Source organism: Adiantum capillus-veneris, chromosome 1 (assembly GCF_014529385.1).
Source record: "Adiantum capillus-veneris isolate H3 chromosome 1, ASM1452938v2, whole genome shotgun sequence".
NCBI lineage: Eukaryota > Viridiplantae > Streptophyta > Polypodiopsida > Polypodiales > Pteridaceae > Adiantum > Adiantum capillus-veneris.
The window spans coordinates 125,176,641-125,187,894 of NC_140931.1; the positions used below are offsets into that span (position 1 = coordinate 125,176,641).

Here is an 11,254-nt window from a genome sequence, read left to right on the forward strand (position 1 = left end):
TTCCTCTTGGGAATTCAAGAAACGAATTTTGTATGTTTGTTTTTTGCCCGAACAGTGGTTTGAATAGAGAGAGAGAGAGAGAGAGAGAGAGAGAGAAGAGAGAGAAGAGAGAGAGAGAGAGAGAGAGAGAGAGAGAGAGAGAGAGAGAATCGCCTGCGAGTCAGACAGGATGCAGGCCCGTCCAACACCTTGCTGATCATCAGTGCCACATCCCGAGCAGTGAGCACTTAGCCCTCCCCCCGTGCTCCCTTCCTTCAGTTCCCGTCACCGTGCAAGCTGAGCAGTGAGCATTGAGGACTTCCGTCGCGACGACGCTGTGTGTGTGTGTGTGTGTGTGTGTGTGTGTGTGTTGTGTGTGTGTGTGTGTGTGTGTGTGTGTGAGAGAGAGTGGTGTGTGTGTGTGTGTGTGTGTGAGAGAAGAGAGAGAGAGAGAGAGAGAGAGAGAGAGAGAGAGAGAGAGAGAGAGAATCGCCTGCGAATCAGACAGGGTGCAGGCCCTCCTAACCATGCAACTTGAGCATTGAGGATTCCGACTCAGGAGTCCAATCATCAACGTCCATGGAGTCTTGCGCCACCGTGACCGTGATCAAAGATCTAGTCTCCAGAGCTTGCAAGCATTTAAATTTGACGGCTGTCTCTCTCTCTCTCTTTGACTCTGTATCACGCCGTCGACCACCCCTTTTTCTCTCTCTCAGTCTCGCGCAGTCGTCGAACCTTCAGGGCACACTGACCGATTGCATCAACTGATGCCACGGGTGCGGGGGGAGGGGCTGGAATCCCTTTCCCCATCATCTATTAGTATAGATACCCCTCTAATTTGTGGAAATTCCCAAAATACCCCTCAAATTTCAAAAATTCCCAAAATATCCTTTTATTTATTTTTGTTAGATTGTTCAAGATCCGTTTTTGAGTGCTTAGCATGTGATTTGTTAAAAGATACATCGCAAAAGAAGGCAATTATGTTTATAAAATAATGAAGAAATCCATCTCCACAGCTGTTTATAAAATAACGAAGCAATCCATCTCCGCCGCCTACAAAACCGTCTCAAGTTCTAGTTTTAGCATCTTGTATCATATGTATGATAGACAATCGGTCTTGCGAATTCTAGGAATTTTCACAAGCTAGCCTTTAAGTAAGTTGGGGTCCTAATAATCAACTGCCGCATAGCCAAGCCGGGAGGAAGAGCGCCTATAGCTCGGCACCAGCATCGTGTGCGACGCCTGTGTGTGCACGTAGAGAGAGAGAGAGAGAGAGAGAGAGAGAGAGAGAGAGAGAGAGAGAGAGAGAGGTCGATAGCCTTTTGACTGCTACTGCTCTGCCAGTGCTCGACGGCCGCCTAGTCTCTCTTTTTTTGGGCCAGAAGTTGAAAACGTCATAACTGCGATGTCCTCTCGTGCTGACGGTGCTACAGATGTCTTGTCCTTGCGATCTCTCTCTCTCTCTCTCAGACTCTCTCTCTCTCTCTGTATCACCGCCCGTAATCGCCATAGCTGCACGCTCTCTCTCTCTCTCTCTCTATCTCTCTCTCACTGTGACGCCTGTGCGTAGAGCTCACACACCGGATGATTCACCTTACAACACGTGTCATGGGGGAGCCGGAATCCCCTCCCCCATTATCTATTAGTATAGATTAATTACCTTCAAGCTATTATTTAAATTTGAATTTGAACAAGTTTGGTAGCTTGAAAGAGAAATTTGTTTGAAATTCTATATCACACAAGTTTAATTTTCTTGTTTTCCTCTTCGAGAAACAAGTTTAAGTTCAAGGCTTGTCGATTGAATCTTCTCGGCTTAGAACTTCTCTTCCTCTCTCTCTCTTCCTCTCCCTCTCTCTCCAACAAGATCTGAAATTTTGCTATGCCATTTAATAACCTATTGAAAATGGTCAATTTTGTAATTCTTCTGGAGGATGTCTAATATACCACTCCCCTCTTGGAGTTTTGCCAAAAAAGAAAAAAAAAAAAGAATGGTGAATTTTGAAATTAGCAAAATATGCTTGCAAGGCAAGAGAATGTACCCTTGCTTTTGCCCAACCTCCAATTTTGCTTCCATATGGATATTGACATGCACTAGGAATAGATCTTGTTGTTTTTATAAAACTTATGCTTTGTGAAATTTATAAGAAAAAAACAAGGGCCGACACTACGCGTAGACGAAGACTTTCCTACTATTGGAGAGAGAGAGAGAGAGAGAGAAGAGAGAGAGAGAAGCTTGCTCCTTGTCTTGCACTCCTCGCGATTCAGCTATCGCTATGCGCAAGATGTACCCTTGCTTTTGCCCAACCTCCAATTTGCTTCCCATATGGATATTGACAAGCACTAGGAATAGATCTTGTTTTTTTATAAAACTTATGCTTGTGAAATTTATTAGAAAAAAACAAGGGCCGTCACTAACGCGTAGACGAAGACATTGCCTACTATTTTGAGAGAGAGAGAGAAGAGAGAGAGAAGAGAGAGAGAGAGAGCTTGCTCTTGTCTTTGCACTCCTCGCGATGCAAAGCTATCGGCAATGCCAAGTGCTGTTTTATGACCAAGCTACGGAGAATTTGAAAATAGCCTAAAAAAGCCTAGATTTGATAGGCACGCCTGTCTATATCGCAAAGGAGTGTCAGCAAAAAGTTACAACTCTATGAGATGGATCTTGTGTCATTAGAGCCGTAAAATTAGAGCAATTCCAATACTGCTTTTTGCATGTGACCAAGAAAGAGGCTTAGTTATTTGGTCAAATAATTGAAACAAAGCCTCGCGTGACCAAGCATTTTATATATCTATACTACAGATAAAGGGGGAGGGAATTCTGCCCTCCCCCTCTGCCACGCGTCAGTACTTGCTTAATCTGGCGCCCTCAACGACAGTGACGATTTGAGCCAAACTGAGACAGCGAGATGTGCGTAAACGAGAGAGAGAAGAGAAGAGAGAGAGATAAGAGAGAGAGAGAGAGACAAAAAGAGAGGCGACAAAGCCGCCGACCACACACTAGTATAACATAAAATCCTAGGTTTTTTGTTTTTTAGAGAACAAGAGAGCTAAGCCCAGCATTTGTAACTTTATTGCTTCCTTACACTGGTTGTTGGACAGACCTTTTCAACGGACATTGTAATTTTATTGTTTCCTTACATTGATTGGAACTATCCTTTCATACAAACAATTAAATCTTCTCTTGTTTGAAAATTTTGTACTTTTATTGTCTCCTTACATTCATTGGACCTACTTTTTCGTGAACAATTGTAATTTAATTGTTTCCTTCCATTGTTGTGTCCATGGACATTTGTAATTTTATTGTTTGCTTAAGTGATTGGACCTACCCTTTCATTCAAACAAGTGAAGCTTGTCTGTATTTACATGGCTTGACTTTCCTTTCATTTTATTCTTTCCCAATTTTACACTGAGCTGCACCTTTTGTTATCTATTAACATAATATGGCGGAAGGGAAAACCCTTTACACGTGTCGTAATCTGCGATATGAAGGCTAAAGTTTAAAAACAAAAACAAGTTCTCTTTGCACCGAACGAGATAAAGAAGGAGAGAGAAGGGACCCACAGAAGGACCGTAAGTCCCGATGTGAGTCCTAACTCTTAATACGATCCGAAGGCGATTGATCGTACTAGTAACATTGAGTCCCAAATCTATGAGTTTCGCAAAAAAAAAGAAAAAAAAAACATTGAGTCCCAAGTTTCTGTGGAAAAGATGATCTTGAAGTTATCAAAGCACCAGGATAAAGGGGCCACTAACAAACCAGGGTCCAATACAAGGACACCTTGGAATTAAATGCAAAATATCTTCTAGATTTATATATCTTTCGGCTTCTCAAGACACACTATGATTGAGGCTTAATGTGGAGTCTTTTTTGACATAATTTAAATCTTTTGTGACATAATATAGCTTATTCACTATTACTATTTCGCTCTATCTCAATTCATTAGACCGAATTTTTGAAGATCCAATGAAGCTTTAGTTTTTGTACAATGTTTTATTGAATGGTGAAGCAGCAGTGACGTATCGAGCTCACAACATTGCAATAGCAAACCTGCTGTTGAGCTGAGCCAGTTTGTTGCGATGGCTCAGGTGATCACCTTGTGAGCGCTTGTATATTAAAAAAAAAATCCTGCATTGCTTGTTGCCTCGAACGCCTCCTATCCTTCGTGGCATGGTGCCACATGGCTCTCGTCTTGCCCAAACATCTGTTGCGAGCTAATGCCGCCAACTATCTATCACCCTCCTCCACTGTTAGCTCTCCGACTCGTGTGCCAAGGCCAGCTAGTTGGCACACACCTTTTGCCTTTTTGCTTGGAGTTAATCCCAAAGGATCTTGTTTGATTCTCCTTAATTCAAAAGTTGTCACCACCTAAATAATATGAAAATTATGGTTGGAGATGGCTTTGGGAATGGGAGAGCTTGATGCGAGCTATCTTTTGACATCAATTTCATTAAAACTGTCAAATCATTCTACATTGAATGACCTTCTATTGGCATCCAGTTCTTAAGTGGCCTTGTATTGGCCCCTTTGCACTACTATGTAGTTACAATTTTGGAAGCATTTCTTTAGTGAAGTCTCTATCAAAGGGTAGAGCTACCCAATGCGCGCTCACATATCTAGGCTTATGTGCTCGAAGTTAACCTTTTGGGTGGGGAAGTTTTGGCTTTCTAAAAGAAGCTTTAAAGAAGAAGGAACCAGGTGGACATTGAATATTATTATTATCTTTAATACTAATTAGACATGTTTTTTTCATGTAAACAATTGAATTCTTGTGTTCATTAATTTTTCAATTGGTCTTTTTATTTTCATTTCATAGCCTTCCTTTGATAACTTTTTGTCTTCCTCATTTTATTCTTTGAGAACGCCATCTCAAACCTTCACCTTGTTTCTAAAAACGTGAAAAAAAACTTATACATGAATTTTTTTTTGTTTTTTGGGTAAATTGAATTTCATTTGTTTCATTAATTCGACCTCAAACAAGGTCACTTGTCACTAGAGCCACACTTTTGCTTGCTCGATTGCCAAGGGATCTTCCTAGATTCGTTTCAAAGAAGCATTCCCAAAATCGTAGAGACATACCTCCCAATTTTTGCAACTTCCATTGTAATAAACTTCCCCTTGATGAATTAGCTTGCCCTTAAAATTAAAGGCTAATTTTTTTTTGCCCCTGAGCATTGCCAAGTCGACAATTAGATTACAATCTTGCCCAAATGTTTCCTAGGCCATTGTGAGATCTCTCAATGATCATTCAGCTTCTGCACTTCTCATCGACCCTAAACTTGTTTCTTATTTGAATCAGAGTGAGATGATGCCACAATTCACGATGTCGTTAACGATATACATCGATGGATTTTTCTTCAATTAATAAGTATATACTGGAGTTCCATAATCTCATTGGAGAGGTTTAACTCCTTGAGTGGAGCAATTTCAATCCTAACTTGATGTATTGTGACTTCCTTGTATCACTTGTGGATTTGTTTGTTCCTGATAAATTTTCTTATTTTAAAGAGCATTTTCTCACACAAGCTACTCGGTCATTCCATTTTCCTCTTGAGTAATGGGTCTTGAGTTCAAGACTCTTCTGATAAATCTTTGAGGTCTTGATTTGTTTCTCTACATAAAATATCCCCCTTCCCCCATTCTTGTGTGTGTGTGTGTGTGAGAGAGAAAAACATCCACCGCATCCTCATCAACTGACTATTAAAGGATAAAGCTCCCACCTTGTGTGACCCAGTGCTTGAAATAAACTTGATTGTAAAAACTTGGAAAACCTACACATCATAAAATTGGCCATATTGGAAGGTCTTTACACTTTGTCTAAATTTCGAAGGTTTCCTTACCTTCAAATTTAAAATTTAGAGGTAAATTAAATTTGTAGTGGGATTGCGCTAAACCTAGGTTTTTTGAATTATTGCTTGTATCTCGCACATATTTCACTAGATGTACTACTATGACCAGGCCTAAACGTCTCTTCCTTCAAGAGTTGTAGTCAAAACGTTGCTTCATAAGAAAGAAGACACATGAACCAATTTCAACCCTCTACATACGGGCAACTTCCACATTTTATTACACACTAGTAAAATGGCGCCGCCTTCGGCGGTGGCATGGCCCCTCTTACCCTCAAGTCCCTTCCTCCCCACAAATTTCATAAAGCAAATCAAGAAAAATATTCTCTCTCTCTCTCTCTACTTTTGGTCTCATAGATCTCTCACTCTCTCGCTAGGGTGAGTTGGTAGTAGGCACGACTCTCTCTTTCTCTTTCTCTCCCCTTCTCTCTTTGGGGTGAGTTGCTATGCCCCTCCCTCCCTCGTGGCGACCAAGGGAGTGCCAAGCACAATGTCGCATGTGCTGAAAACAACCCAGAGCTCCTTGGCCTTGGCCAAGTTAGGCATATCCTACAATCACAGCATTTCAAGAGACGACATCCTGGACAGGAAGCTCCTCAAGCACTTGTGTGCTTTATGAAGTGCACCATATTTGGCATACATGTCGACCAACGACCAAGGCAGTGCCAAGCACGACGACTTCTTTCAACAACCACTGGCTAACACTATCATCGCGAATTCTTTTGCACATATCAACATCCTGTGTAATGCCACACGCCTTCCAGGTGCAAGTGTATATGACTGCATTTGGAGAGATGCCCTCTCTGCACCAACTGAAAATAGCTCTGTCGATATTAAGTACTTCAACCATGGTGTTCCTGTGTCTCGACACTGTTGTATGCCGAAGATAAAACAGGGTGGGAACTCTTGTCCGGAGAGGTGCGTCCTGTGGGGACAATGTTGGTGAAATTTGAAAATGAGACTGTTGTTGACGGTTTCGAGGTGCAAGGGAAAGAGGTAGGTGTGGTCTCTCTCTCTCTCTTCTCTCTCTGTGTTTCGTGCATAAAACTGCCAGGCTGCCAGCTTCGCGTATCTCGTGCGCTCACCGCTCTCTCTCTCCCTCTATCTCTCTCTCTCACTCTGCATCTGCTGAAAACAGCCTAGAGCTTTCTGACCCTAACCCTTGCCTTCAAGATGCAAGCGTATGTGATTGCATCTGGAGAGACATCCTCGCTTCGCATCCACCGAAAACAGCCCATAGCTTCTTGGCTTTGCCCAAGTTGGGCATATGACACAAATACTGCATTCCAAGAGACGACATCTCGGACATTAAGTTCCTCAAGCTCTTTTTGTGCTTAATGAAGTGCACCACATCTGGCATACATGTCCAGCAAGGCACGTTTTCTTTCAACAACCCCTAACTAACCATATCATCGTGATTTGTTTTGCACATATCAGCATCTTGCGTAATGCCACATGCTTTCAAGGTGCGATGATTGCATCTTCAGTAAAAACCCGCGGAAAACAACCCAGGCAAGGTGGGCATATCCCGCAATCAGTGCATTCCAAGAGATGACATACCGGACAGGAAGATCCTCAAGCACTTTTTGTGCTTTATGAAGTGCATCACATTTGGCATACATGTCAACCAAGGCAGTGCCAAGCTTATGTGATCACATATGGAGAGAGAGCCTCACTTCGCACCTGCCAAAAACAACCCAGAGCTCCTTGGCCCTACCCAAGTTGGGCATATCCCACAATCAATGCATTCGAAGAGCCGACATCTCGGACACAAAGCTCCTCGAGTACTTTTTCTGCTTTATAAAGTGCACCACATGTGGCATACATGTCGACCTAGACAGTGCCAAGCACGGCGTTTTCTTTCAACAACCATTAAATAACAATACCATTGTGAATTCTTTTGGCCATATCAGCATCTTGAGCATCACCCACAATCATTGCATTCCAAGAGATGACATCCTGGACAGGATTGCAAGCATACGTGATTGCATTTGGAGAGATGCCCTCACTCTCCATGTGCTGAAAACAGCCCAGAGCTTCCTCACCCAAGGTGGGCATATCCCGCAATCAGTGCATTCCAAGAGACGACATACCGGACAGGAAGATCCTCAAGCACTTTTTGTGCTTTATGAAGTGCATCACATTTGGCATACATGTCGACCAAGGCAGTGCCAAGCTTATGTGATCACATCTGGAGAGAGAGCCTCACTTCGCACCTGCCAAAAACAGCCCAGAGCTCCTTGGCCCTACCCAAGTTGGGCATATCCCACAATCAATGCATTCGAAGAGCCGACATCTCGGACACAAAGCTCCTCGAGTACTTTTTCTGCTTTATGAAGTGCACCACATGTGGCATAAATGTCGACCTAGACAGTGCCAAGCACGACGTTTTCTTTCAACAACCACTGAATAACAATATCATCGTGAATTCTTTTGGCTATATCAGCATCTTGAGCACCACCCACAATCAGTGCATTCCAAGAGATGACATCCTGGACAGGATTGCAAGTGTACGTGATTGCATTTGGAGAGATGCCCTGACTCTCCATCTGCTGAAAATAGCCCAGAGCTTCCTCACCATGATGCCTTCAAGATGCAAGAATATGTGATTGCATCTGGAGAGACACCCTCGCTTTGCATCCGTCGAAAACAGCCCAAAGCTTCATGGCCATGTCCAAGATGGGAATATCCCGCAATCAATGCATTTACAGAGACGACATCCCGGACAAGAAGCTCCTCAAGCACCTGAAGTGCACTACATCTGGCATACATGTCAAGCAAGGCAGAGCCAAGCACAACGTTTTCTTTCAAGAACCACCTCTCTTTCTCTCTCTCTCTCTCTCTCTCTCTCTCTCACACACACACACACACACACACACACACACACACACACACACACACACACACACACACACACACACACACACACACACACACACACACACACACACACACACACACACACACACACAAAGAGACGACATCTTGGATAGGAAGCTCCTCGAGTACTTTTGTGATTTATGAAGTGCACGACATCTGGCATACATGTCAGTCTAGAGGGTGCCAAGCACGACATATTTCTTTCAACAACCACTAACTAAAAATGCCATCGTGAATTCTTTTGGCCATATCAGCATCTTGGGCACCACCCACAGTCAGTTCATTCCAAGAGACGACATCCCAGACACGATTGCAAGCATACGTGATTGCATATGGAGAGATGCAATATGGAGAGATGCCCTCACTCTCTATCTGTGCTAAAAACAGCCCAGAGCTTCCTCACCCTGATGCCTTCAAGATGCAAGCATATGTAATTGCATCTGAAGATACACCCTTGCTTTGCATCCGTCGAAAACAGCCCAGGGCTTCATGGCCATGCCCAAGATGGGCATATCTCGCAAGCAATACATTCACAGAGACGACATCCCGGTTAGGAAGCTCCTCAAGCACTTTTTGTGCTTAATGAAGTGCACCACATCTGGCATACATGTCTAGCCAAGCACGACGTTTTCTTTCAAGAACTGCTTCTCTTTTCTTTTACCCGGCAAAAAGAGCAGAGAGCCGAGAGCTTCTTGGTCCTGCCCAAGTTGGGCATATCCCGCAATCAGTGCATTCCAAGAGGCGACATCCTGGACAAGAAGCTCTTGAAGCACTTTTTGTGCTTTATAAAGTGCACAACATTTGGCATACATGTCGCCAAGGCAGTGCCAAGCTTATGTGATCGCATATAGAGAGACATCCTCGCTTCGCACCTGCTAGAAACAACCCTGAGCTTCTTGGCCCTACCCAAGTTGGGCAGTGCCAAGCTTATGTGATCGCATCTAGAGAGACATCCTCGCTTCGCACCTACTAGAAACAACCCTGAGCTTCTTGGCCCTACCCAAGTTGGGAATATTCCGCAATCATTGCATTCAAAGAGACGACATCTTGGACAGGAAGCTCCTCGAGTACTTTTGTGATTTATGAAGTGCACTTGGCATACATGTCAACCTAGAGGGTGCCAAGCACGACATATTTCTTTCAACAACCACTAACTAACAATGCCATCGTGAATTCTTTTGGCCATATCAGCATCTTGGGCACCACCCACAGTCAGTTCATTCCAAGAGACGACATCCCGGACACGATTGCAAGCATACATGATTGCATATGGAGAAATGCCCTCACTCTCTATTTGTGCTAAAAACAACCCAGAGCTTCCTCACCTTGATGCCTTCAAGATGCAAGCATATGTAATTGCATCTGGAGAGACACCCTTGCTTTGCATCCGTTGAAAACAGCCCAGAGCTTCATGGCCATGCCCCATGGCCATGCCCAAGATGGGCATATCTCGCAAGCAATACATTCACAGAGACGACATCCCGGTCAGGAAGCTCCTCAAGCACTTTTTGTGCTTAATGAAGTGCACCACATCTGGCATACATGTCCAACCAAGCACGACATTTTCTTCAACCAATATCGATATTGAGTCTCGACACTGTTGTATGCCAAAGAGAAAATGGGCACAAAACACTGCCAAGTTGTCAGCTTCGCGTATCTCGTGCGCTTGCCGCTCTCTCTCTCTCTCTCTCTCTCTCTCTCTCTCTCTCTCTCTCTCTCGATATCTCAGTCTGTTTTTGCATAGGGAACACCTTGCTAAAGCTTGCCAGAGAAAGGAACTGCCCCGACCTTTCTCTCTCTTCGCGTGTCTTTTCCTTCTCTCGCTGAGCATAGGCCGCATGCTGTCTCTCTTTCTCTCTTTTCGCATAGGCTACCGCCGTTTCTTTCTCTCGCTGAGCGCTCGGTTTGTAAGCCACACTTACTTGAGCAAGCAAATTGCACCATGTTGGGGGGGGGGGGGGCGAGGGGGAGCCGGAATTCCCTCCCCCATTATCTATAGTATAGATGGAAGGTTTTCTACTCGTCATTAAAACTTTAAAACCATAGGTTTGAAGTTCTGTTGTGAGATATTTACACTTCTTTGTAAATAAAGAGACTCTCCATTCCTTTACATGTGAGGAAAAAGCTATGAACCTACAACATGGAGACCCTTGAAATGGAAAGTCCAAACTCCCTTTAATATTTAATATATAAGCCTCTCCTATTTTGTACTTGGGTTCCACAGCTATCACATCTCCTTTGTCGCAACACTAATACTACTGATTAGCATAGAATCCTCACTTTCTTTCGTCTAAATTCTTCAAAGACAATAGCATGTGCTATGCAATTTCTTATCCACTAAAACATATGAGTGAATCCTACATGCTTTAAGCTATTTAACTATGTAGACCCATAGACAAAAAACTACAAAGAACATTGACCATTGGCATTGTGTCAAAAGTATCATATTCACTCAAACTTTTAAATCAATACATGGAGCATAATGTCAAGTATATTAGTACAAACACACACACACACACTCTCCGAGCGACTTGCGTAGGGATGGGGATGG

The 11,254-nt window shown here is 43.4% G+C and overlaps 1 pseudogene; it reads left to right on the top strand.

Annotated features, from left to right (window-relative positions):
- The first annotated feature begins 6,759 nt into the window (after positions 1–6,759).
- LOC147465504 (uncharacterized) lies at positions 6,760–9,861 on the top strand (annotated as a pseudogene).
- The last annotated feature ends 1,393 nt before the right edge of the window (positions 9,862–11,254 follow it).